At 44.0% G+C, this 27,312-nt stretch overlaps 1 protein-coding gene across 9 annotated transcripts in view; it reads left to right on the forward strand.

Moving 5' to 3' along the window:
• The first annotated feature begins 9,261 nt into the window (after positions 1–9,261).
• The window catches only part of OXR1 (oxidation resistance 1), a 185,102-nt gene continuing 167,051 nt past the window's right edge, over positions 9,262–27,312 (forward strand). For 2 of the 9 annotated variants that reach the window (XM_081117067.1, XM_081117075.1), the window contains exons 1-2: positions 10,187–10,349; positions 11,645–11,774. The gene's annotated coding sequence lies outside the window, so the exon portion shown is untranslated. Of the gene's footprint in view, positions 9,451–10,186; positions 10,350–10,778; positions 10,956–11,644; positions 11,775–27,312 lie in introns of those variants that run through there. The other 7 variants (XM_081117056.1, XM_081117076.1, XM_081117061.1 and 4 more) reach the window with 5 other exon arrangements.

Raw genomic sequence — 27,312 nt, forward strand, 5'->3', positions numbered from 1 at the left:
ACAACATGAACCACCAAAACAAAAAGTCTGAATAAAGGCAGTAAAGGGTTAAAACGACAACACAAACTTTATTTAAAACCCACTATGGTTCAAATATTTGGCTGACTTTATGTACAAAACGGTTTATACTTTTTGGAAAGACAGCAAGTAATTATTTTACGTGTGCCATGAGGTGACAAAGGTTAAAAATCGCAGATCTGATGGGACAAAACAAGCACTCCAGGCTGCCCCAGCCCCTCGTCATTACAAAACAAGACGGATTTTGACCTGGCCTTTCACCTGTTTCACTCTCCTCTTAGGTGATGTCCGTCGGGCTCTGAACATACAAACAGACGCTGAAATAGACATTTTTATTCCAACATGATTCTAACAAAAGAGAAAGCAAGAGAAGTAAGATATTCTACCTTTAAGACTGTGGTTCTAAAGAATGCCTATTGTGAGGCCCTGACTGGGTAGCTCAGTTGGTTAGAGCATCCTCCCAATAACCCAAGGTTTCGGGTTCGATCCCCAGTCAGGGCACATACAAGAATCAGCCAATGACTGCATAAGTAAGTGAACAACAAATCTACCTCTCTCTCTCAAATCAGTTCCTTTAAAAAAAAAAAAAGCCTGTCGTGAAAGTACTTATTAAAAGATTGATAATTGTTTTTATTTAAATTTGAGTAATTGGGCAGTTCACCTCGTTGAAGGGGGAAAATAAAACATGCCAAAATGGAAGTGTTCATAATAAATGTTTTAAGCCGTGGTATTTGAAGACCTCTGTGAATGAGTAGGCCAAATCTAAATGGTTTTGAAACAGCCAGATGACATTGATTGAGCTGTAGGCATGGAACCAAGAGACATGGCAACGTGGGATATAAGCACAGCTAATGGTTTTTTGTGGTCGTTTGCACTCGGACACTGCTCCTTTTTCACATAGCTCTCAAGCTAGACTATCCTCTTTTTGCATGAAAAGCTAGTGTTTTAAACATAACTCTCCACTGGTTTTATTGTTGGTCTATAAAGAAAGACGAGGGAGGGAGGAAGAATTGGGGAGGGAAGAGAAGAAGGGAGCGTTTCCCTTCCGGTGGCAAAGTAACAGTAACATAACCACATTTTAATGTCTATGTTCTAAACACCATGTTCTAAAAAGAAATGGTATTTTTTTTTTTTTTCCTGGAGGTTTATCCTTAAAAAGGGGAAAATGTCTTTCCAGAAAACCCCCGGAGCCTTGCCTCACATCTCCTGTTGGTCGGCGTGCCTCCTGCCTTACGGTGGGGACATTTGTATCAGCTCCTTTGTTGCAGAGTCAGCTTCAGTTTCCTTTGAAGGACTTGGACACTGTTGGAGAGCTGAGACTATTGAACTAAAATTCTGGGCATTATCAGGAAAGTAAGGAAATGAATGTTCACAATTGATTTTTCCCCTACACTATGATTTTAAAAAAATAAGAAATCTTTATTTTGTAATATTTATATTCCTTTGTATGTTAAGTTAAACAAGGAGGCCATTAGACTAAGGTGGCTCTAATGTCATGGCAGCCTACGTAAGCAAACCAAAACCTAAGCAAACCAAAATCAATCGTGACACCTAAGGACAGCCAATGACAGTCAACTAGGCTTTAAGCTATAGCCAGTCAATAATTTTTTCTTTGTTTCAGCACCTTCTCTCTTTGTCTTTCCCCTGACTGCTCTCCTTGGAGTGCTCCTAACAACTTCTGGTTTGATGCTGCCCAATTCAAATCCAGTTTTGCTCAGATAAACTCATTTAAAAAATTTAATATACCTCAGTTTATCTTTTACCAGTATTTATCTCCTTCGTTTCTTAGTGTTTTGTAAAGACCCGGTTGGCCTCAGCTGTGCTAGAGACCCAATCGAGGTTGGTTTGCTTTAAATAAATACACTATATATATATATTTCTCCATTCTGAGACTATGGGGTTACCTTGGGCTGAGCCCATTCTCGGGCTCTAAGGGTTCCTAGGTAATGCAGAATTGGCCAAAGAACCTCCTTCCCCTGGCCATGGTAAGTGGCTTAGAGGTAGGCATGAAAGCCAAGCTTTGCCAAAGAGAACCCCCAAATTAGCCCCAACACCTTTTCCCACGATAGTTGATTACCTGGCTGCTTCTAGAGCAGCAGCCGATATGGCCACTGTTAAACAGCTTCCCTGAGCATGAGGCGAATAGGCTGAGCCAGACAGTGCCTGGGGAGCCTGATTGCTATACGGCCCAGTGCGTTGCCTTCTTAAGCTAGAGTCGAGCTTCTGATCTTACCACAAACCTAGCCAACTCTCCTTCTCAGCGCTAAGCTTGGGAAGTAATAATTTTATTTCATGTGTTTGTTAAATGTGTTTCCTTGTGCTTACATTTTAGCATTTCTTCATTTCTTTCTTAGCCTCCACTGAATTTTGTTTACAACAAAATACCAATTAATAACGAAAGAAGAAATAGACAACTACCTCTTACATTCAGGCTTTCGGGATTTTTCTAGCTGGAAACAATCTCCCTTTCCTTTAAATTCCCATGAGACTTTATTCCTTTAATGTCTCATTTTTTGTTTTCTAGCAATTTGGTCTTTATTCAACTTGTAATGCTTCTTAATAATTAGCCTACATCTGATTCAACTTTGTACCCACATAGTGTCTGGCGTGTTTCCTCTATTAAATTTTTATTTAAAATTGGAAAAATAAACAAGTGTAGTGAGCTATAGACACTATCTTAGATACCACTTTAAAGCTCTTTGTCCTTTAAAATTCAAATAAAGTTTTTCTTTCATCTTAGGACTAAAGAAAAGTTTGAGAAACTTGCTCTCTTTTGAGGAAAAGAGCTAAATGAACCCAATATGTAAGCTAATACTGAGTTATAAAGTACTAGCCTTAATATTACTGTCTTACTGTCACTCTAAAATAGCTTTTAAATTACTTCCCATGCTCCTTTGGAAAGCACAGCCCTGAACTCTGCCAGGCATCACTGCCAGGGTAATTTCTAAGGCAGGAAAAGCAAAACCAGCTGTCCTGGGCAAGCACATGGGCAAGGCAGCAGGAGAAAATAAAGGGTGGCAAAGGACAGCTGATAATTTGGAATTGAGATGAAAAACACCAAATGGTATATCACAGTTGGGTTATAAGCAGAAGTCAAAGTCAAGAAATGATAAAAGCAGACCACGTGTTTGGCAGGAAGCAAACTTTATAGAGCTCTCCTAGTTTTGAAAGGTCCTCCCTAAAATGCTCTATGACATCTGATATATATATCCAAAGAGAGGAAAAACCCACAGGCCAATCCCAAACCTCTAAATAGAACTTACAGAATAGTTTGCCTTTACTTTATATAAAAGAAGGTACTTAAAAATTCCAAATGTGTACTTTATATGTTACAGGTGCTGTGATTTTATTGGTTAATCTCTTGTGTCCCTCACAACAGCTCTAGGGACTTGATTCTGTTCCTGCCCTCATCTTACCAATGAGGAAACTAAAACACAGAGTAGCTGTCACTTCTACGGCATCGCTTGTCTGAGAAGTATGATTCAAATCCAAGTCTTTTTTAAAAAATAAATATGTCTTTATTGATTTCAGAGAGAGGAAGGGAGAGAGAGAAACATCAATGATGAGAGCGTCATTGATCGGCTGCCCCCTGCACGCCCCCCACTGGGGATCGAGCCTGCAACCCTGGCATGTGCCCTGACCCGGAATTGAGCCGCGATCTCCTGGATCCTAGGTTGATGCTCAACCGCTGAGCCACACCGGCTGGGCAGAACCCAAGCCTTTTGACACTAAAACTGGGATGTCTGCAAACAGATCTTCTTTCCAGTCAGAACAATAACATATAGGCAATATGCATTTAGTATATACTGTTCATGTGTTCTTGAGATCCTAAAAATAGGAAATTTTTAGAATCAATGTCTACTTCAAACCAATAACCAAGTAATAAGAATGGAGAGCCTGTAGGAATGTTGTGGGGGAGAGGAAGCGGTTAAATGGCTTTCTCTGTGTCTTGTCCCAATCTTCTAATGTTAGAGGATTGTGAGCAGTTATATAGTCCCTTATCCTTTCTCTTCCCTACACTTTTTTTCCTCTGGTGGGTTAAAAACACAGACACTGAGGTGACTAGGAAAACTAGGCAAGATTATTCTCTATTGGACAGATGAGCTCATTTAGGGCAACCTTAGGTTTCTTTCATTAAAACAGGCATATTTAAAGAAGAAAAATTGCTCATAAAGTTTCATAAATTGACAACTCAGGGGGAAAAATGAGAAAGCAGTCAGATGTATTGTGATACCACTTTGCTTAACAGGTGTTTCTTGAGAAACCTTTGAAAGGGCAGAGATTTTGTTGAAATAATTTAGAACTGTAATTTATAAGATTTATTTCTACCAAACATCATAACCTGAATTGTTGTTTTTCCTGTAAATATAGATTCTGAATCATCTCTCTTCCCCTACCTGAGAACTTTTAACACATCTGTCTACCTGACATTTCAGATTCCTAACTTGCTTTGTGAGAAAAAACTCTTCTGACATATCCTACTGAGTAAACTGTAGGAAGGAAAAGATCTCTCTGCTTCCATTTGGGGGAAAGGACCGAGGATACTGATTAAATACCTGGAAAACAATGAAGGAAAGGGAAGCACAGATAAGGGGAAAGGGAGGTAAAAAGTTGTAGAAAAGATTTAAAGACATTGGGAGGAGATGACAGTGAGACTAACACCACCAACTGATGCTTAACTTTTCTGCATCGGCTGTCTCTGGCTGATTATTTATCCATATGGGTGGCCTATCTTCCCAGCTGGCTTGTGAGTTCCTTTCAACTCCAGCACCTAGCAAAAAGCTTTTCTCGGCACTGACTGCCAAAAATCCTTGGCTGTCAACTCATCATAGAGAATAAAATGGAGATTTTTTTTTAATGCCCAAAGACAAGATCCCTTCTTCTCTGCTTAGTGAAAGCCTTAACTAATTAGGGGATTGCCCCACAAAGGGGAAGGGAAGAGAGGTAGGTGTTTGCAGGGAGTTAAGGGAAGCAATAGGGAGATGGTGATCTGCTCTAACTTAGGGAGCAGAAGAGGCCCCGAAATTGTATGAATAGCAGGACCTGAAGAATATGCACAGTTTCCTCTGTTCTAGGTGGCAAGGTAAGGAGATATCTGTGGGCCTTCAAGGACACTGGCCAGTTGAGCAGTAAACTGTGGCTCAATGAAAGGGGAGGGTCTTCAGATACTGTGTGGTTTGTGCAGGACACTGTTGAGAGGGAGAGCTCCAGGGGTGTCTAAGGCAACGTGTCCCATCAGCCTGGCAGAGTGGGGCTGGAATAAGTTGTTTGGAATAAGCTGACTCAAAGGAAACATCCCCAGCATGGATGCATTTTGGGAGTAACCGTCTGAGTAATACTCATTTTTATTTAATCCTTCCCTTTGTATGACCTTGTCTTGATAAATATGCATCATTTTGGTGTTTCGTGAACTGTCTGCTCAATATTAAATGGTAAAAGCAAGCAAATATGCAAAAAAAATCATTTCCCTATGCGACCAGTATCTCCCTAGCATCTCTTAAAGTAATTATCCTGTTGTTCTTTATAAGTGGAAGTTCTTTCAGACACGTCATTGAGAACTGAGGAAATTTATGTTTATTCTTTATTCCAAACCATGCTGCTTCTTCCAAATGATTTCATATCAAACCTTGTTTAGGCAACATTCAAGACCTTCTGAATTCTAATGTCTAGCAGCAAAAACTCCATCTCCGCCCCAATAAAATAGCTGTTCTACAACTGTCACCATTCTTCAAGGGAGGGTGCACTGTGAAGACAGACACACCAATTGATCGGACACGTGTTGTTCGAGGTGCCAAGACTGTGCTGGGCACATGGTGGTGAGTGAAGCAGACACAACCCCTGCTCTCGTCATGAAGAGCAACATTAAATTAAAAAATTGGATAAGTACCTATATACATACACACATACTCACATATGTGGAATCTTTATCTGACCCTCTTGTCAACTACATGTCTTGTCAAACTGTCTAGTGTCCCTACTATTTTCTGATCACCAGATCCTACTAAGAGAGTGTCGGCAGTTTATTTGTTCAGCATAAAACCTTGGAAAAGATGATGTGATCAAGGGGGCTCTGGAGTATATACAGGGGGTAGGTGAAAGTAGGTTTACAGTTGTGAGTACATGAAACACAGAGTTTATTGTTGTGGAGTTGATAAAGCTACTGTAATAATCATAACCTGCAATGCCCACCCCTGTATTATGGCAGAACCAGAGGTGATCTTGCCCTGACACAAGACAGTAATCGAACTGCTTTTCTATCAAGTAAAGGTGAAGTCAGACACCTCCTGGGGTTCTGTGTTTATGGATACGATGAAAAACACATCTGGCCAATAAATAGCTGCATATGGAGTTGTTGCAGTAAAGAGGTCACCTTTGGAAAATCAACCGCATTTGGTGTAATCACATAATTAAGCTCTTGAGAATCTTCTGTGTCTTCCAGGATCCATATAGTTTATGCCTAAATTAAACAGGTGAGTGAAATGGGGGACGCGATTGCAGTCACTCCCCTTGCAGTTTTCAAGTATTCGGCCGTAAGACTTTTCTCTGTGACTCCCCTAGGAATGTGATCTGCTTTGGCTCACTCCCGATTGCTTTGCTAGAGACGTCGAGGTACAGGATTTGGAGGCTTTATTTTGCTTGTTTTGGGGGGGGGGGCTTTCTGCTTGGAAAGCATTCATGACAATGTCAGGGAGTTGGTAACGGTTACTGAGTATATGTGTCCCAAGTCTTCTCAGGAAGGGGGGAATCAAACACAGAATGGGTTTGCAAAACCACTGAGCCCCCTCATGACACGAACTCAGCACAAAATTGCTATTGGTCACCTGCCAGTGGACCACAGTGACACTCTGGTTAGAATTAGAATGCAGAAATCTCCAGAAGTGCCGGGTACTCCTCCTTTCCCCAGATACAGTCACCCTGGTAAATAACTGCAGGTCCTTTCGAGGAAGACTGCGAAGGACCAAGTACCTACTCGTGATGCAGGGTCCCTCTCGCAGTGTCCCCGGACTCCCTGTTCTGACTCAGGTCTGGAAATTAGGTGGGGAGGCATGATCTTCTCTTGTGATTACTTAAGTCAGGTGTATTTTCACAAAAGCTACCGTGGCTGGATAGATTAAGTAGGACTTAGTGCTGTACCCAGGTATTTGAGTACCAAGGAGTCCATGATCTTTTCACCACTTCCAAGGGTCTCTGTGGGTCACAATTTTTATAACCATTTCAGCCCTATCACCCATTATAATAATCACCCACCTTGATGCTGGTGGTTCTTACCTGCCTTCTTCCACCCTGATATCCTTTATTTCTATTAAATCTAGAAATCATTTCAATGTCAGCATCTCCCATCTTCATTTGTGGCCAAAGAGAAGAGTCAATGCAGCAATTTGTGTTTGATGAAAGAATGGTCTTCTGGGTCTTCTCAGGGAGTAGCTGAGCCAACGATCCTTGACAACGTTGAGCCAACATCCTTACCTTCACAAATCTCAGATCCCTTTTATATCACAGAAATTCCTAGCATCCCAACTTCATTCAGTATAGTCCACCATTAAGACCAGGATTTAGTTAACCAGATGGACAAACCTTTAGAAGCTTTCCCAGCTTTTCAAGCTACTACATCAAATGCGGACTTTCTGATATGTGCCCCACATTGAAATACTATGTCCGTCTTTCTTCCCTGGGCTAGCAACCTCGCAACATACACACACACATACACCTGGTTTTTGCTGATGTAATTTCAAATTGCCAAATATTGTAATCTTTATTTTTTTAAATCCTCATCTGAGGATATGTTTCTATTGATTTTTTTTTTTTTTTTTGAGAGAGCGAGAGAGAGAAACATTGATCGGTTGCCTCCCGTACGCACCCTTTTGGGGTTTCTTCTGCTAGAGGATGTACAAGGTGGTGAGTGTGACTCGGGACAGCCAGCCAGAGTCCTTTTTCAAAGACTGATCTGCTCATTAGAGCATGAGGTTTATGTTCTTTGCAAGACCGAAAACTTTGTCATCTGTGTAGGGCTGGACCTGCACTATGGACACCATGTGACAGAGAATGAAACCAACACAGAAAGCAATGCTGAGAGCAAGTGAGAGAAACACTCCTGCTGATGTTAAGCCGTGGATCAGCCTGCACTCGTCACACGGCCCAATGCATTTTCTCTGTCCACCTAAGTTAGTTGGAGTTGAGTTTGTCACTTGTTATTAAGAGTTCTGAATGCAGTAGATTTTCGAACTACATATTTAGGTGGGAAATTACAAAAAGCCTAAACTTTGAAATCAAACGGCCCCCGTTTCACGATTATGCCGTAGCATGGAGATGTTGAGACCATCATGACCACTTTAAGATTATTTACTGAGAAAGGAAGAAGGAAAACAGCTGGAAAGAGATGAAGGTGAAGTATGTTTTTCATCTCTTTCACAACCTACAGAAAGGAATGAGTGATTTGTGCTGATACGCAAAGGAAGTTTCATTTTGATTTCCCAAGGAAACTGACAAAAATGGTATTGTCATTACAAAGTGGCTTTAGTCCTGAGATGCCATCTATTGGAGACACATTCTAAAGATAAAAATAATAATGAAGGCATTGGAGACTAGCACGTGAAAGATCAAACGTTAATTGAACATCTGATCGGGGGTAGATACAGCACCTTGTAAGTAGGGAGGGAAGGAGGAAACTTAGGAGGGAAGACAAGTGGACCCAAGTAGACACATACCCCTACAGTTCTCTGCAAAAGCACAGCTACAGGACTTAGTCGGTTTGGCAAAACCTAACTAATTTGTAACAATGACAAAAGAAAGGAGCTTTAGCAAAGAATCTGAACTGTGATATATTACTAAATACATCCAGGAGAATGCATTGCTCTTAGAAGGTGCTCAGTAAATTCTCTCCGAATGAATGGATTAAAATGAAACAGTCACTTTCAACAGGATACACACAATCTAAGCTGTGAATGCCCAGAAAAAAAATAGAGAACAAAAGTGGTAATCAGCGTTTTTCAATTATTAGTACTTCATGGAAAATAATTCCTAAATTTCTGCAGGCCGATCTCAGGTAAAACTCTTGGTTCAGGGCATAGGTTATGAGGAAACCATGGAAGTTTCTAGTCTGGCAGACTCTGGGTTCAACACTGTCATCATTCCAGGCAGCAGATGAATGTCTGAACTGCAATGTCCTCATCTGTCAGCGGGAATAATGACGTGAGTTTCACCCAGGAAACGTGTACCCCTCAGAATGGAAATTTTCGGTAGTAGATGACCAGGAATTAAGGTGGAACACACTGAGCAGCCCTAGCGGGGAAGGTTAACTTGCAGGTGCGGTGGTTCTGAGGGATCCGGAGCCTGAGAGTGCTCAGGGGACCTGGGACGCATCCCGGCCCCAACTGGGCAACAAGCCCGGCCCCTCCTCTCGAAGGGTCACCAAAGGGCCAGGTTCCAGCTCAGGTATCACAATTCACCCGTCTCCAATTAAAGCCTGGTCGGAAGAGGGAGGCTGGAGGGCGGACGTGGGGAAGGAAGTGACAGTTCAGGGAACAGATACGGCAGGATCACCAAGGTCAGGGCGGGTGTCAGCGAGCTCGGCGCAATCCTGCGGCGGGAGGAGTCGGAGCCGCCGGGAAAGGTTCGAGGTCAGCAGCTCGCCCCAGCGCCCCCTCGGCCGGCCCCACGCAGCCCTTAGCCCTCCCCGCCCCCCATGGAATGTGGAACGTCGCCCTCGCCGCCTCTTCCTTGCAGCAAATCCCGGCATCCAAAAACCTCGTGCTTTCCTCCTGAAGTCTGAGTCAGTTTCGTGTGGCGGAGCTTCTACAGCGCTGTAACCCAACTTTCCTCCGTTTCTTTGGAGAGAACCGAAGGCGGGAGCCCGAAATCTGGGCCGCCTCGGGCTTAGTGGCGGCGAAACCCGCAGGTGCGGGCGAAGGAGGCTCCGTTGCCCCCGCGTGGGGTGCAGAGTGCGGGCGGGGACCCCCAGGCGCGGGGCTGGGGGGGGCTGTAGCCCCGAGTCGCAGCCCCGGCTTCCGCGGGAGCTATTTTTAGCGCGCGGCTCCGCCTCCCGCGCGGCTCCAGCTCCGCGCCCGGGCTGGCGGCGACCTCCCGGCGGCGGCGCTCGGCACCCCCGCCGCCGGCGGCTCTTGGTACGGCCCGCGCGGCGGGCGCGGGATCTGAGCATGTCCGGACGCGCGCGGCGGCCGCGGGCAGAGCGGCGCTGCGTCAGGCTGAGCCCATTCGCGCGCGGCCGGGGAGCGCAGCGCCGGTGCCGCGCCGCCCGGCCCCGCCGAGAGGGGCGCACTCGCCGTCGCGGGGCCCGCGGCCGCTCACCGCAGCCCCCTCCTGGCGACCCGCAAGTAAGTTTGTGGGTTGGCCGGGCGGTGGGGCGAGGGCATGGCGCCCCGGGGAGCCCGGGCCGGCAGGTGGGAGGCGCGGCTGGCGCGCGGGAGAGCCGGCTGGCCGCCGTCCCCTGTGCCGGGCGCCTCGGCGAGCCTCTTGGCCGATGTGAAAGCAGGTGGCCGCTGGGACGCTCGAGCCGAGGGGACCGGCAGAGCGGGAGGGCTGGACTGGCTCTGCCGGGGGCTCGAGGAGACTGAGAAGGACCGCGCGGCGACGGAGGGGCGGGCAGGCCGGGAGCGGGCTGGTGCGGGCTGGGGAGGCTGGGCTGAGGACGCGGGCGCCGGGCCGAGGACGGCCGCCGGGGAAGTCGCGGTGTCTCCGGGGGCAGGTGGGCGCGGCGCGGGAGCGCAGCCGGGCATGGTAGAGGCGAGCGCGCCCCGGCCGGCGGCGGGGGGAGGAAGATGGGTGGAAAGTGGGGCGCGTGGAAAGCGGATTTGAACTAGAGCAAGGGACGCCGGTAGGAGGGATAGCGGGCTCCGGAGAACAAGTGGATCCTGACGATTTAGGGAATCAACGCCGGGTCAGGACGGCATAGTGACCGGGAGAGGCAGCCTTGAATGGAGGTCGGAGGGAGTACGCGAGGCCACAGGCTGGGAACGGGCTGGAGGGGGATGGAGGCAGAAAGTGGCCTGGAGGGACCAGCAGGAAAACCGCCGAGGGATTTGGGTGGAGGGGAGGAGGGAGGCAGCGCAGGGGTCGGCCGGAATAACAGGCTGCTGGCGGGGCCGAAAGGCTCGGGGAAGGGGTGGAGGCTCCGTGCGGCCCCCCGGATAGCGACTCAGTAGCGGCTCTCTGGGGTTCGCTTGCACCCCAGGTCCTCCACCGCCCACCCGGCTGGGTTGCCCGGGGGCTCGGTCTAGCCTAGTGCAGCTGGTGGGAGGGTTGACTGCTCCGGCTGCCGGGAAGGTGGAGTCAGTCACCGGGCAGCTCCGGGGCGCCCCTTCATGGTTCCCGGCCCCTCGGCGTGTAACGTGGGTCTGGACGTGGGTGCGTCGGGGGGCGAGGGGAGAGGTGCCCTTGTCGGGCCCGGGCATCGGAGCCCTCGCCCCAGACGTGCGGGTCGGGGCGGGGAAGCCGGGAGAAGTCCGCAGCTGGCAGCGCGGCGGGTGGGGCGTGCGGGCGCGTGTGCGCGGGGCCCGCGGGGTCGCGGTTGCTGCTGCAGCCTGTCTCCGTCACCAGGAGCCCCGGGCGGCACCGGGAGGGGACCGAGGGAAACGTGCTTTCCCACCTCTCTTCTGCCTCCTTTCCCCAGGGTGACATTCAGGCTCGTCCAGTGATGCGCCTCCCTAACCTTCCCCCGGCCCTCGCACCCCCCAAACCTGACGCCGGTCTTGTCCTCCGAGTCGGTTCCCGGAGGAGACGGCCGTCCCCCACTGCCGGAGGTAGGAGTCCTGCGGTCAGAGGGCTCGCAGACGGCGGGTCCCTCGCGGGCGTCGCTCCGCAGGTCCGCAGTCGCTCTGCTGCCCCTGCCGGTGGCGCGGAGAAGCTGCCCCGCGGACCGGGGAGGGAGGGGGCGGCTCCGTGTGGCTGTGGGAAGGAGAGGCCCCCAGAGCAACCAGCACCTACCCGTGGGGGTGGGGGTGGGGTGGGGTGTTCCCCCAGCCCCCACCTATAAATGGAACTTGAAGAGACCAGAGTAGTGGAGTAAACAAGCATCCAGTGCAAAAAGCTTTATGTAAAACGCCTCTTTGACTAGGAGAGCTCTCACCCACCAACCACAAGCAGGAAAGAAGCTCCTGGGCACAGGATTGGAAACCGCGGGCTGGGGGGTGGGTAGAGGGTTGTCACCAAGTCCCTGGCTTCTCAGACCCCTCTGGCTTGCTGTGTTCTGTCCTCTTAAGCTAGACTTTACCAGACACAGGGGAGTGGGGAGGAAGGCGGCTGGGCACCTGTGCCACCTGTGGAAGGGCTCGCGGAAGGGAAGTGCAGACTGTACCTGCTGTCTGCCGGTGTCTAAGGGGACTTTGAGACTCGTGGGTGCAGCCATCAGAAATAGTTCCGGACGTCCAAACTACAGGGCGGGAGGGTGACTCAGATGAAGGGCAGTGAGAACTCCAAAGTCCAAGAAAAGTGGTGAGCACCATGGTATGGGGCGCCTCGCAGAGTGATCACAGGCCCATGGAGGGACACAGCAGAAACGACAGCAAACTTCCAGTGGCCGGGGCGTGGCCTCCTATAATCCGCGTGACAGTGGCTGGCCTGGTTTCTAGTAACTATTGAATTCACCTTTTGAAATATGTCCATGCTTCTGAACATCTGTATGGTGGAAAGTTTGAATAAAAAGACTCACGCTGTCATTTTCTGCTTCTATTACTGTTGTGTGTTTTCTTTCCTATTGATTATTACTAGTGATTGCGGTGAAGGTAAAATAAGTTATTTTAGCCATTAATTCTGTTCTGCCCGGAGTGCTGTTCAAGTAAAACATTAACTTATATGTTTGACTATTTTTTGTTTTCTGGTCAAGGAGGAGGGATTGTTGGTAAAATTTATTGGGGTGTCAAATCAAGGCAGATTTGGGCACCTGAAGCTCTTAGGAGCCTGTGGAAGTGAAGCTTTCATTTATAGAATGCTAAATTTAATGTAAAGTGAGAAAACCCACCCCTCCGCGTTTTCACCTCCTGTGTTGGAAATACAAAGGACTGTACTCCTAAACCCCAGAAGCCTAATTTGGCACTAATTTTCTAGAGGAATGTTCCCTAAACCCAGCTATACTTAGGAAATAGTCAATGGGATCTTTGCTGCCCTAAGGTAAAGGCATTAAAAAAAAGTGGTGCAATGGCTCGATGAAGCCAAATAATGATAGAAGTGTTAGCTGATCTTACCTTGAGGCATCTTACTAATAGCTTAGAAAAATGGTTCTCAGTGGGGCAATTTTGCCCCCCAGGGGGCACTGGCAATGTCTGGAGATGGTGTTTAGTTGTTACAGCTTTGGAGGAGGTGTGCTCTGGCAACGCATGGGCAGAGGCCAGGGATGTTGCTAACATACTATAAGGCACTGGATGGGCACTCATAACAAAGAATGGCCTGACCCCAAGTGTCAGTCGTGTTGACATTGAGAAACCCTGGCTTAGAACAAGATATGATTAGAGTTAAAAGCAATTCCTGTTAGGATGCTGTCAAATATTCCTATTGGAAGTCTACCTTGAATATCAAGAGTAGTTAATATTAGGAGACTTTCTTTGCAAAATGGCCCCATGTTCAAAACCACTTGTTTGAAGAAAATTAAAGATGTTTCCTTTTAGTAGAAAGCCTTGTCAGCCTTCAAAGAAGAATCCTAAATTATGTCGGGAATGTCTAAGTTGACAGGTCTTAGAGTATGCATGTGAACTGAGTCAACATGTTTGATAAAAACAAAACCGTTCAGCTACTGTATTTTTCACTGACCTGGTTTGGTAATTGCCTTTTAAAATATATAGTTTTAATTTTTAAATTATAATTTAATTAAAATTACAATTAGACATTTCTTCATGTAGTGAGGGATTGTGGAGAATCAGAGATTGTTAGATGAATATTTATTAGAAGCCTCATGAAATGTTCCAGAATGAAACCTTAGTATTTGTAGCCATCGACCCAGGAAGGTAAGAATCCCATATAATTTTCATGTATTTAGTTTCAGTTTTAAATCAACAGCATGATGTGTGCTGAGAAATAAACCTTCCTAGCCTGTAGCACACTACTCTTCCTGGAGAGGATGGGCAATAGCTTACATCCTTAAATGTAATGAGATCAGGGAACTGTTCTCTTATCGATTGTGTGCAGGAACTCAGAACTCTTCCTAGGTAAAAGCTTTGTCATCATCACACTGAGGCCTAGAGAAACGAAAGAGATTAGGCCAGTGTTTCCACTCATCCTCCTGCTCCCTCCCCCATCCTCTTTGTTGGTTGGTTGCTTTCAGAATTCCTTCTGCAGGGATCATCATTAGGCTACTTCCTTCCCTTCTCGTTTTAATAACCATGCCCTCCATCCTTGGCCATTACCATCCCTCAGTCCCTCAGGAATTCGTGTAGCAGAGGAGACTTTATTTATACTCCTGCCATGTCCCCTGGGTACCCAATAACCTCTCCTCTTCTCCTGCGTGTACAAACACAAACAGCTCCATTCTACTTCCAAAGTGGAATGAGATGTGTGTCTTTCTTGGAAAAAGGCAGTGGAGAGCCCTTACTTTCCACCAAGGCAACCTCAGTTTCTCTGCTGGCATCTTTGAATTACTTTGTGCAATTGTTTGTTCAGTTGCCTATTGTCGCTGTTAGAAAGGCTTTGTCTTTCCCAAAGGAATAGCAAAGAAATGCGGAAAACAGAACTTCAGCTTGGGCAATGCCGGTGTCAATGGAGTGCACCTATCACGGGACTGTGAAAGCTCAAGAATATGATTAAACCAGTGAGAGTCATAGTTTTATCAATTCAACAAGCGTTTGCAAATTCAGAAGTGTGTTCTGCTGTAGGGACTGAGATTCTTGCATTTGCAAGGCTGAGCTGCCATGTGCATTGCAACCAGTTTGCAGAACCAAGTTCATATTTTTTTTTTTTTTTTTCTCATATGCCTCTGCAAGTCTATCTGTAGGAAGAAACACAATGGATATTCTTTTTCACGAAATTTGGGGCAAATATATAGCCTGATTCTAGAAAATACTTCCCAACACAATTGGTGAAATTCAGAAGTCAGAAGAAACTGTTAAGGGGGGAACAGTTACATGGGTTTCTGCATAGACTAGACAAGAAGGGAATTAGTGATTTGAGGTGAAAGGAGTCAGTTCTTGTTTCTCTTGCTTTCTTTAAGAAATGGTTATTGATTTTGTTTGACATCTGAACAAGGAGAGATGGTGTCCTTCTGCTGTTACTTGTTGGACGGATATGTGCCCTTTTACGCTTCTGATAGCCATGGTGGTAGAAGGCAGTGGGCTGGCTGGTGCTGATGGTTAGATTAGAGGGAAGCAGAATTTCAGATCAGCTCTGCCCTAATAATGTTTGCAACAGAGCCATTGAACACATACTTTCAAAGATGGGTCATACCATGTCCCTACTTTTGAGACTAATAGAAAGATTACAGGAGTGAGCATTTTTGCCGTTCTGGATATTAGGTAATACCTATGTTTTAAGCAATCAGAATATAGTTACTTGTGGGAATATGAAATAATATGGACAATCCTCTTACCTATAAACAACCTTGCCATTGTCTCAGCAGGAAGAGCAGTGTGAGGGGAGGGAATTTTATCAAGCACTGCTATGTTGCCTTTGCTGAATTCAAGACAAAGCACAGTTTTGAAATTTATGCTACAGCAAAGGCAAAGGGAGTTTCTGGGTTTTCTTTCATTCTAGCTTATTGCTAAGGATGAGCAATAGCAATGCATGAAAAAGGCTATCTCGCCTGGGGAGGTTCTACTTTTGCTTATAAATGCTTATTCCTCTTAAGAAAACAAATTAGCCCAGAACAATTTCTGAGGCTTTCAGCATTCTCCATAAGTAGTGTCTCCTCTGTCTTCGGAATATTCACTAAGTGATGTCATTTGAAATTTGAATACTGGGCTGAGTTGACCCATCCAGTCCTTTCTAACTTTGTGATTTCGAGTTGTATCTGCTCGTAAAGAAGGTGGAAGACATGTGGGTGCTGTTATGGGTGCTGACAGCAGCCTGTTTTACCCCAGGACGTGCATGTTGCTTGACATTTGGTCTAGGATCCCCGCTGACCAAAGCATAGATCTCAGTCTTCTGGACCGTGAAAGCCTGATTAACCACAGACTGGGTGGCTTGACACAAGTTTATTCTTAGTTCTGGAACAGATCCAGAGCATATTTTGCTTGTCACAGAAGGGGAGAGGGGCAGACAAGTTGAGGAAAAGGCAGCCCAAGACCCAGGTTCATAGGGAATAAGCCTGGGGATAGGCCCAGAGAACTCAAACGTTTATAGCAGCTGCAAACATAATTGCCAAAAAGTGGAAGCAACCCAGACGCCCATCAGTTAGAGGATGTGGTATTCCATAGAAGAGGGTTCTACTTGGCAATAAAAAGGAATGAAAGGGAAGTTGCTGAACCCATCACTGTGCCAAAAATCACTGAGAAGAACCACCAGGGAGGGAGCCATGAATATTTCATGAAAAATGTGGCACTTTAGAAAGTGCAAAGGCTCAGAAGTAGATCAAGACAATTATGTAGAAAGCAGGAGTAGCTTTGAGGGGTTGATTGTAAGGAGAGGTGAGACCTAGAGGCCAGATATTTCTAGGCAAGAAAAAATCTTGCATGCTACCTGAATTCCATTATGATACATAAACTACTACTGAATTATAAAGTATTCTATTTATATAACTCAAAGTCTATCAATATCTACAGAGCTTTGCCCCCTACCCTAAATGTATGTCAGGTTGATCATATATTCTTGAAGGTTAACGGAGTTTTAGAAGTCATCTAATATCCTTCTAACACAGGTGGATTTTTTTGTTTGTTTGTTTTTGATTTTTTTACCTGTTGGTCATAGATATGGATAGAATTCAGTTAGTACACGAAGTTGGATAGAGAAAATGACATCTTGTCTGCAAAGTAATTGAGCAGTTGTGCCTCATTTTTAGTGTTGGCTACCAATGGATGAATTAGTTCCTAGCTCGTCGTAGTATTCTCACGGATAGTCACACTTTGTTTCTGGGGTATTCTGAGACATTGGATGTGAACAGAGGAGCATTCTTCCCTTAATGCTGTCATCCCAGGGTCTATGTGTTCCCATCTGTGCAATTTCTGAACCGTTTAACAAGAAGCAAAGGCAGTGTGTACTGAGTAAGCTAGCATCCACCTGTACTTAAGGGAATTGTTATTAGTACCCAGATTATTTTTGCCTCGTATACAGAAGTTAGCAGAGGATACTTACTGATTCTACATTGTGAAGGACTTTAAAGGTCCTTGAGACAAGGATATTCAGAGGAGGTGAAGGCTTTTTCTGTGTGCTTGGCATGTTTACACATAATGCCAACAAGAGCCAAAGAGCCTAACCATAGGGCTTTGTTTTTTGAGAATGTGCTTCTGATACTGTTGCAATTAGCTAGTTATTAATAATAGGAAAGGCGCAAAGGGGGAAGCCAGACATTATAGGCATGTCATTTGGGCAGCTTCACCAGGAAGCTGCAATTTCACACTCCCCAGGGAACCACTAGCCCATTCCCTGCAGGGAAGGGACTGGAAAAGGGGTTGATACACACATGTGCAATAAAGTCGGGGTGACATGGGAAGGGTGCCTGTCAGTCAAACCTGGGAACAGAGATCATTGGCCAGAGTGGGCAGGGCTACTGCAAGTCCATGAAAATTTGGGAATACGTAATTCCCTAGACAAAGGAGTTCACCCTCTGGGCTCTTGACTTTTGGTGCTTTCTCTCTTTGCTCTCTGGTTCCTTTGGCTTTGCTCCTGCCTGTGTTCCCTCCATAGCCATGTGGCTGGACTCCACATGCAGTGGACTAATGGACTGCAGCTGGGAACACAAACTAAGGTAGCGGGATGCTGGATTGGACTACTCCAACATGGAATGGAAACTCTGGACACTGACTTTGATCTTAGCCCTGCTGAAAGCAAAATGGAACTTCCTCCTTGGCTGGACAAAGGGAAGTGGGACCTTGGAAACTCAGGGATGTAATTCCACAGAAATAAAGCTTTCTACAATATTTCATCCTTCTGTGGGGGCCTATGGAAATTCTTACTTCAGTGACACCCCAAGGACCCCACTTCCAGTGATAACACTTCTATGAAAATGTGTTGTTTTTTTCTGTGTAACATATTATTCTATGGATGGTCCCCGCCCACAGTTTTCAGTCCTATGGTTGATGTGGAGCTGACCTGTGTCCTTTGCTCCTGTTCCTGTAGGGCTTAGCATGTGACCCAGCCATAGCACCCCTGCCTCTAACCACAGTGATTTGTTCTAGGATAGGTATATGATCTCAGCTGGAAAGATGATGAGGGTGGTACTCCCTGGGATTTTGATACAACACCAAGAAGATGCTCTCTGTTTCTCATGGGGGTTACAGAGCTGTTGATGGCTGTCATTGTTATAAAAAATGGAGAAAGTTTGCCTGAAAATGAAGCTATTCCAAAGAAAATAGAAGCAAATGAAAAGGAACATTTCAGCCCATTGATCCCACCACACCTAAAGTCAATATAATTCCTGATCCATTTATTTCCCACTTATGTTTAAGCTAATTAGAACTGGGTTTTTGTTACTTTCAACTAAAAGAACGGAAACATGAATGCTCCCTATAAAGTGACCCTATATTGAGGTGGCAGCAGAAAGGGAAAGGTCTGAAGATGTGATCTGTATACACGTGAATGAATTGAAGTCTCTGCTGCCCTGAGCCCAGGAGAGTTTGTTAGAGACAAAAGAGTGTGCTAACTTTTCCTTCCTGTTGCCATTCCCTTTAAATAGCATTGCAAACTTTTAAACTACATTTCCAGGTAGTAGATTCCTAGTTTTTCTCATATACAGAAATGAGAGACTTAGTGTTGCCGTGTATTACAGAAACAGACATAAATTGTAGCTGGCTGGTTCCCAGTTACAGCCTTGCCATGTGAAGTACGTGACTACATTTATTTGTTATGCATTTGCTTTTAGCATGAGGCATTCTAGGGTCTGTTGTTCGACAAATAAGATATCAACACCCCAGTAATGGTGCCTAACGTGAATAACAAGATTAGAGGGGACAAGCAGTAAAAATAATAAAAGACAAATTACCCTGTGTTTCTAGTAACTTAGCGATGAAAGACGTTTATGTTCTCATTTGAACGTTAAATAGCTAGAAAATATGAGTCAGTCATTTTGGATGCAACATTCTGCCACCGCTTCATTCCATTTGGTATGCTAGGCATCAGTTTCTTATAGATATTTCCTTTTAAAGATGGGGAAGAAAAGATACACAGTATGGTAATGAAAATGAGTCTTTCAAGTGTCCTTTGACCCTGAAGTAGAAAGCTAAGGGACTATAATACATTTCTGATACAAGTTTATGGTAGGGTTTTATTTTTTCATGATTTCTTTATGAAGAGATACACACAACATGTACAAATTGGCATTCTTCTTGGCTAAAAGGAACACTAGGGGAATCAGAGGCACTATTAAGACTCACTTTATCTTACATCGATGCTTGTCTTATGAATAATAATTTCTTCGAAGAAGAGTTATGAGCTAGATAAGCCTTTCAGCTAAAAATAGAGCCTGGTGACTAAGCTATAAGAAGAGGTACTCTGTCTGTGACCAGAAAACATTGTCCTCCAGGGTATGGCCTGAATGGTCTCCAAGTATGTTATAAAGCATCTTGGTCAGCTCACTTCTATTTAGAAGGGAAAACACAGTAAACACTGATTTTCCACAAGGCATCATAGAATATGCTGAGGTATTTATTACCCCTTGTGCTCATGTAATAGAAAAAATAGGCTTCTCGTCCTCTGTAATTTAATGTGGAAAAACATCACATTTTTAGACAGAAAATACTGCACAGGAGGAAGTAACATGAAGATAATGGAACTTTGTTGTGCAGTGTTTAGTGAAGTGATGGCTTAATGTATCTCCTTGGTGACCAAAAAAATATATAGTTTTCATCTTTGTATCCATAGGAGATTGGTTAGTAAACAAAAATTAGCACTGACGTTTAAATACGGGGTTTGCGTCAAGTGTTTGGTTTGTTATCAGTTATTGTTTCTGCAATATTTACAAACGTATATCGCTAAGGCAGCAGAGCCTCTCTGGGCTGTTCCCGCCAGATGGGATGCTCTGGTCTCACGCACACAGTGGCTGGAATCCACACTTCTGTGCAGTGGAGTTTCCTGTGCATTGGAACCTCACTCTGCATGATCTTCCACCAAAAGGCGTGAGGTATGAAGCACCTCCTGTTGCCATGGCTGGGCCCATGCAGAATGCGGAGGCTGCTGGCTGGGACCTGCCGTGGCAGCGTAGGGACGGGTGGGCCATACAGACAGGTGGGGTTTCTGGGCAATGAGAATTCAATGGTGGCAGGCAAAGTGTACCTGGAAGAGGTGGGAGTCTCCTAAAGTTGTAGGAAATTAGGAAAAGAGGTATTCGGCAAAATCCCTTGAAATCTTGAAGATCTGATTACAATTTACAAGAGAACCAGTTACCATTCAGTGATTCTAGGTTTCTTCAGCAATCAGAATACTTGGGGCTAAAGTATTTTTCTTTTTTTTTTTTTCATTCAACAGAATTTTTGAAACACTTACCATGTGAAACAGTACCAGGTGTCATTTAAGTCCTGGGAGCTGTGGGAGAGTACACACTGAGTCAGACATGGGTCTTGCCCTTAAGGAGGAGAAAGATGAAATACCATCAGTCTCCTTGCTGCACGTACCTCCAGATGTTACAGGGTAATGAAACTGAATGGACCCTTTCCCCTGGAGTGAGTCATGCTTCCTTGGTGGAGAGCTCAGAGCCCGAAAGTCTTCTAGCCTGACCCTGTCTGCTGTTCCCGCTGATTCCTCCCAGGGTGGCTGTTTCCAGCAGTTCTCACAATTGTTCCCTTAAGTGTATCATGGGTAAAATCACAGCCATTGGAGTGATCTTCAAAGCCAGTGTTGTTCATAATCTCCTGCTGGTTGCTTAGTCTGCAGTTCTTGTTATAGGGTCTCTGGGTTGGTCACCAGCTTGCCTTGTTCCCACCTCTTTCATTGCCTTGTTTCGCCTGGAGGCAAGCAAAGGTTCTGTCAACTCTCCCGGGCTGTGAGTGTGCTTCCTAAGGGCACCCTTCCTCTTACTATTCCCAAAAGCTGGTACAACAATGGATTGCCCCATGCTCTTTTAGATAATGCTGATACTGATCCTGGTGATGGTAATGATATCACTAATATTTATTGAGGACTAAAAGTAGGTGAGTCCCAATCTTAGTTGGTTGCAGGTACTTTCTCATTTATTCCTTGCAACAACTCTGGAAGGAAGGTACCACTGTTGTGTCCCATTTTATAGATGAGTAGCCAAAGCAAAGAGAAATTAAGTAACTTCACCATCAACCTCCTCAGTTCCTACCACCTAGTAAGAGGCACTTACACAGTGAGCCACATGTAGAGCTCTGGTTCTCCCATCAGCCTCCCGTGATTGGCTAAACTCCAGTAATGACCTGGCTTGTGTTGATAAATACTGGTGAGGCCAGTATGCATATTGTGGACTCAAGATAACCTCTGGCTGTTGTTCTGTCCTTGGACAAGCAGTGGATGTTTGTCTTCATAGACTGTGAGATTGGGTGAAGGACCAAACAGGTTCAAGAGGGGAAAGATCACTCTGGGACAAGAGTAATCTCAGATCTTGACATGTAATTCCTGGTCCATGCTGGTACAAGTGTTCCCAAATTTGGACCAATGTTTTCCATTATTTATTTTGATCCAAACTGGTTACACATACTGTATTACCCCTGGTTTTCAGTTAAAAAATTATTCTTTACTTATCAAGAGTGTCCAATGACACCCTAAAGGCGTGATGATGACTCCACTCAACATCATCACCAGTAGTAGATTTAGAGGCATTGACGCCTGAAACTATCACCTGCTTTTTGTGCGTTACCTCCTTTAGTTCTCATATCAACCTTGTAAAGTTGACTCCATTGTATTATTGATACAATAATCTGCATGGCTGATGACCGTGTTATTTATTCCTTTACTATTAACATAAAGTGACTCCAACCCCATGATTGCATGTATATTAGATGAGTGGACTCTTAAGGTTTTATTTTGTCTTAGATTAGATATATTCTTTTGTCCTGGGTTAGGTAATTTTATTAAGGGAAGCAATACTACCACTTACTGAATATCTGCTGTTTGCTGGGCACTATGCTAACTGTTTGCTTATAGGTTCTTATTTTTGCCGATCTTACGATTCAGCGTAAATATTCATCGAGAGTGTTTTCTCACAGATGCCTGAGAACATCTTTGCCTGAGAACACCTCGGGAAAGGAGTAGGGAGAATCTACAAGAGGAAGGAAATAAACAAGAATTGGCGAGGCTGCTTAATGACTACGGAGCAGATGCTTAACAGGGAGAACAGATTTTTGATGGCAAGCTATTGCCCTGTCAGATACATAAAATTTATCTCTGTGGGAGGCAGTGATCCAGCAATGGACTGAGTATAAACTTTACAAAGAAATATCACAAAAAATATTTTGCAATCGACAAAATCTTTTCTTATTTGCTCCTGTGCCTCTCCTGCCAGATTTGCTGCTGTTCATTGATGATTATCAAGTAGGGATTAAGGGGAACTAGATCCTTGTCATTGGAATCAGTCATGATGAGTACAGCTTCTGCCTCAATACCCGTGCTTTATGCAGTATTTTATAAAGGTAAGTGGAATAGAATAGAGTGGAATGGAATAGAAAATGATAGAAAGGTGAATGATCAGAACCAGAGCTATAAGATATGCCCTTAGCTGGTTTGATATGGACTATCAAGTGATATCTGCGCTTATTGTTTTATGAAAAGGGAGTCCTTCTGGGCAAGAAAATTAGGACCAAAGCAATTTTATTTATTGGCAGAAGAATATGAACCTTGCTGATCCACACTGACATACCCTTCTTTCCCCTCCAGTGACCCTGAAAAAGAAAACACAAGGAAGACATGTTTATACACGTGTGTGTTTGTTTTATGTATGCATGTGTTTATATGTCATACACTGCTTTTATAATCCCACATATATACACACATATAATGAGTCAGGATAAGCCAGGCTATGGTGTATATCAGTCAACCCCCAAATCATAGTGGTTTTGACCATAAAAGTCTGTTTCTCACTCATGCTGTATGTCCACTGCAAGGCAGCTGTAACTGTCTTTAACATCATTTTATTCTGGACCCAGGCTCACAGGGTGGCCTGTATCTGGGATATTGCCTGGCTCATAACAGACAGAAATAAAGAACATCGTAGACCTCATGATAGATCTAAGAGCTTCTGCCCACATGCGCCAATTCTTCCCACCTGTCACTCTGGTAAGTGGCAAGTCATGTTCAAGCCTAATGTCAGCATGAAATGAGTATATATGATCATCCTACAGCAATATTTTTGAACAATAAAGCCAGCTACTACAGGATAGTAGCCCGTTACAGTGATACACAATGCTAACACTGTCTTTGTTTAAGAAGTCTCGGTGTGTAGTGAATGAATTGTCGGTATCAGAGTGTAACTACATCTGGCCCTAGGTGTTTCTTCCTGGTGGTAGAGCAGATAGTGATAGATAGTGGCTTTAACCTCATTTGTTCTCATCTTCCCCCTCCCCCCACTTCTTCTTTATATTTTTATTCATTCCATTGGTGACACTGGGTCACTATTTCCACCTTACAAAGTTTAGCCCCACTATTTTTCTGTCAAATACTTACTGAGGATGTACTCTGTGTCAGGCACACTGCCATGTGCTTTTTGTCACCGTGATCTCATTCAGAAACGCTGTTTCATAATTACTTAAGGTCTGGAGGAAGCAGTTTATTTCATTGAAATGTGTATTGATTAAGCACTACGGTGGGTAAATGGAACTGCATCACAGATTCGTGGAAGAGGCAGGCATGTTGGAGAGGAGTTCGTGAGGTGCTTTGGAACACAGAGAAGAGAAAGGTATAGAGTCTTGGGGAGTGGGATAGGTGACACTGCAGATGAGATCTTAAGAAAGATCAATGGGATTTTGCTAAAAGTCAGGAAGAAGTGGGGTGAAAGCCTTCTAGGCAGAGTAATTAGCATAAAGAAAAGCAGAGACAGGAAACATGTGAAACATGTTAGAAAAATACAAGTAGTTCTTTATAGGAGGGGTATGGAACTTGGGGAAAGCACAGTTAGAGATGAGATTGGATGTAGAGCGGAAGAGGAATTTTGGAGTTATTTGATAGAATTCATCATATATCTAGAAAGATCAGCCTACCTGGGTCTCTGAGGACAGCATTCTTCCTGGCCCCTGGCAGCAAAGCCTGACCTCTGCTTTTTACTCACCCTTTCAGCTGAAGAAGCCTCCAGACTGAGTCCTGTAGTGTCCTCACATCCATTACCTTTGATTAATTTGGGCCACTGATCTTTGACCTTTTTCATGTGTAAGATTTGAATTGAAGCCTCTTTGTTTTATGGCTTATTTATTCCATTTAGATAGAGTGTGCTAGTTCCAGTGAGCAACTAAAAGATCTCTGTCTTCTACCTCAGCTTCATAGATGGATTTCCATATTTCCGTTCAATGCATGCAATTTCCCGAGATCCATAGACCCCCTCAGTTAATGTGTTTAGAAAATGAAGTAATGAGTCATTTGCAGCATGAAATGCACCGTGAATCATTGTTTTTATGATGTTCTACAAATATTCGACCCAAGGCATCCAATGACTCATCTCCGGCATAAGGACTTGTTGTACAGACTTTTCAGAGACAGATCAAAATGTAACCTAGCAGGAAACCATCATTACTTCAGTTACTGTTTCATAAGAGCCAGTGGTGCAGGTACTGAAAAAGGACTTCTTTTGTGTTACCTTCTTGAAGAGGTTCCGTTGAGCCTGGCTGGGAACACTAGGAATCAATGCTTTGCCCTCCCCTAGGGGAGCAGCAGCTCTCTTCATACAGCTCCCTTCCTGGGTATCTCCACAGAAACCCTGTTGGATAATTTCTGTTGGATAATTTCATTCTTTTTCTCCACTCTTCTTTTTTTCTATCTGGGTTAGAGAATAGATAGTTTGGGTTTAGAACAGGAATATTTCAGAATGGTTCAAACTCCTTATGTTGTACAAAGTGACAATTTTAGGTCCCAAACTATGAAGTCATAAAACCCAAGTCATATGAAAGCTGGGATATGAAGTCATCTTTCTTGATTTTCTGTATAGTGGTTTTTTTGGGCATAACCGTATAATCACCCCAAATTAGGAGGGATGAATGTTACCTGTGGCCAAATGATTTGAGGAATCAATGCTTGTTAGTGATAGGGTGTTTATAAATTCTGCAGTTGCTGTATATTTCAGCTATACTTAGGTATTGATTGATTTCACTGAATCATCTGACTGGAGAGTTGAAGTGTCTTCCTTGTATATGTGTGAAATACTGTAGCTATTTAAAAATTTATTGTATTTATTTATTTTTTATACTTTGATGGGTTGATTTCAGTACTCAGTCAATAGGAAACTAAAAATATAGTCAGGCTTTGAAATTGGGAAACTGGGAGCTCAGTCAAGTTTTGAACTCCAGGTTTAAAAGCATCTAACCCTTGTAATTCAGTTATGTAGAGGAGGAAGCCGGGCTGGATTTAACACACAGGGTCCGAATTTCTGATATAACGCTCTTTGTTGCTGAATTTCATCAAATTAAGATTCTATTTATTGTAGATAGTATCCCAATTTCAGGAATGCTTTAAAATAAAACAAACCCATATTAGAATCTACAAAATACAGTACCTGTATGATTTGGGGTAAGTTAAGTAATAATCTCAGTGAACTTTGATTTTCTAATCTGTTAAAATGAGAATGAATAATACTTACTCAGAAAGCTTTAAATATTTATAGAGATATTCTAATAGTTGTATGAGAGAACATGTACCAATGTCAAGCCATATTTTAAGGATTCAGTAAGTACCTTAGTTATACAAGATAACTTGTTTACATATCGAGTAAAAATACTTTCAGGAATCAAAAATAAAAATGTAGTTTGGCCATACTTTCCTTCTAAAAGAAAACAAAAGCTTCTATCCCACGAGAGAATTAAAAGCAGAGTAGATAGAAATAAAAATAAGTTTTGCTAGATTACTGACCATAGGAATAAGAAAGAAAGAATCCAAGAAGGACCTGCTTTCCTTACAGCAAGACTGACGTTATTAGGAGTGTTGGCATCCTAACCTTATAAAATACAGTTCACGGCCGCCTGCTACTTTTCTCTGTTTGATTGCCAGCCTTCTTTGTCCTGAGCTCTAGAATCACCCTTTGGTCAGGAGAACTACCTATTCTATTTGAATTAAGCAATTGGTTTTTCCATAATACTAAGTTTAACACATTTCATAGTCAAGGGTGAGCCTATGCCTTAAAAAAAAACACATGGAGAATCTCTAGAAACTATGACCAAAATATGGCAATAGAGTATAATGAGGAAGAAAAATGCTGTAGATAAAAGGAAAGCCCACATGGCTTTTCTAAAATACACACAATGAGAAGGAAAGCCCTGAATAGGTTAGTCTAATATTTTAATTTTTTGTATTGATTTGACTGTTTGTCTTTATTATTTTTTTTTCACACTTTTTTTTTAAATATATCTTTATTGATTTGAGAGGAAAGGAGAGGGAGAGACAGAGATAGAAACATCAATGATGAGAGTCACTGATCGGCTAGCCCGCAACCCGGGCATGTGCCCTGACCGAGAATCGAACCCTGATCGCCTGGATCCTAGGTCGACGCTCAACTGCTGAGCCAAGCCCGGCCAGGCCTGTCTTTATTTTTTTAAATGTATACACTTCATGTATTTATAGGGAAAGGAATAAATTTTATGGATGCTTACTCTCCCAGGAACTTGGAAATTTGTATATATATCTGCATTTAATCATTCAGGTAAATCTACCAAGTAGATTAAAAACCAGGATTCAGAGTCACTGTTGGCATTTTTAGCACTTATGGTTCACATGTTCAAAAACATATCTACTTAGTGAAATATGTAAAATATTATGGAACGAAATATGCATAATACATAAGTTTGCTTTAATTAAAATTTTAACTAAATATTTTTAAATTGGTGTTGCTTCCCTTCCAATACCTGTGAGATAAATACACTTGAGTATGTGGGTCACCTTCCAAAATTGTAATATCTACTAGTAATTCAACAAGTATGGCCCTGGCCGGGAAACTCAGTTGGTTGGAGCATTGTCTGGATATGCCAAGGTTGTGGGTTCGATCCCCAGGCAGGGCTCATACAATGGGTGCATAAATAAGTGGAACGGCAAGTCAGTGTCTCTCTCTGAAAACAATTT

This window comes from Miniopterus schreibersii (assembly GCF_964146895.1).
Source record: "Miniopterus schreibersii genome assembly, chromosome: 17".
In the NCBI taxonomy this organism is placed as follows: Eukaryota; Metazoa; Chordata; class Mammalia; order Chiroptera; family Miniopteridae; genus Miniopterus; species Miniopterus schreibersii.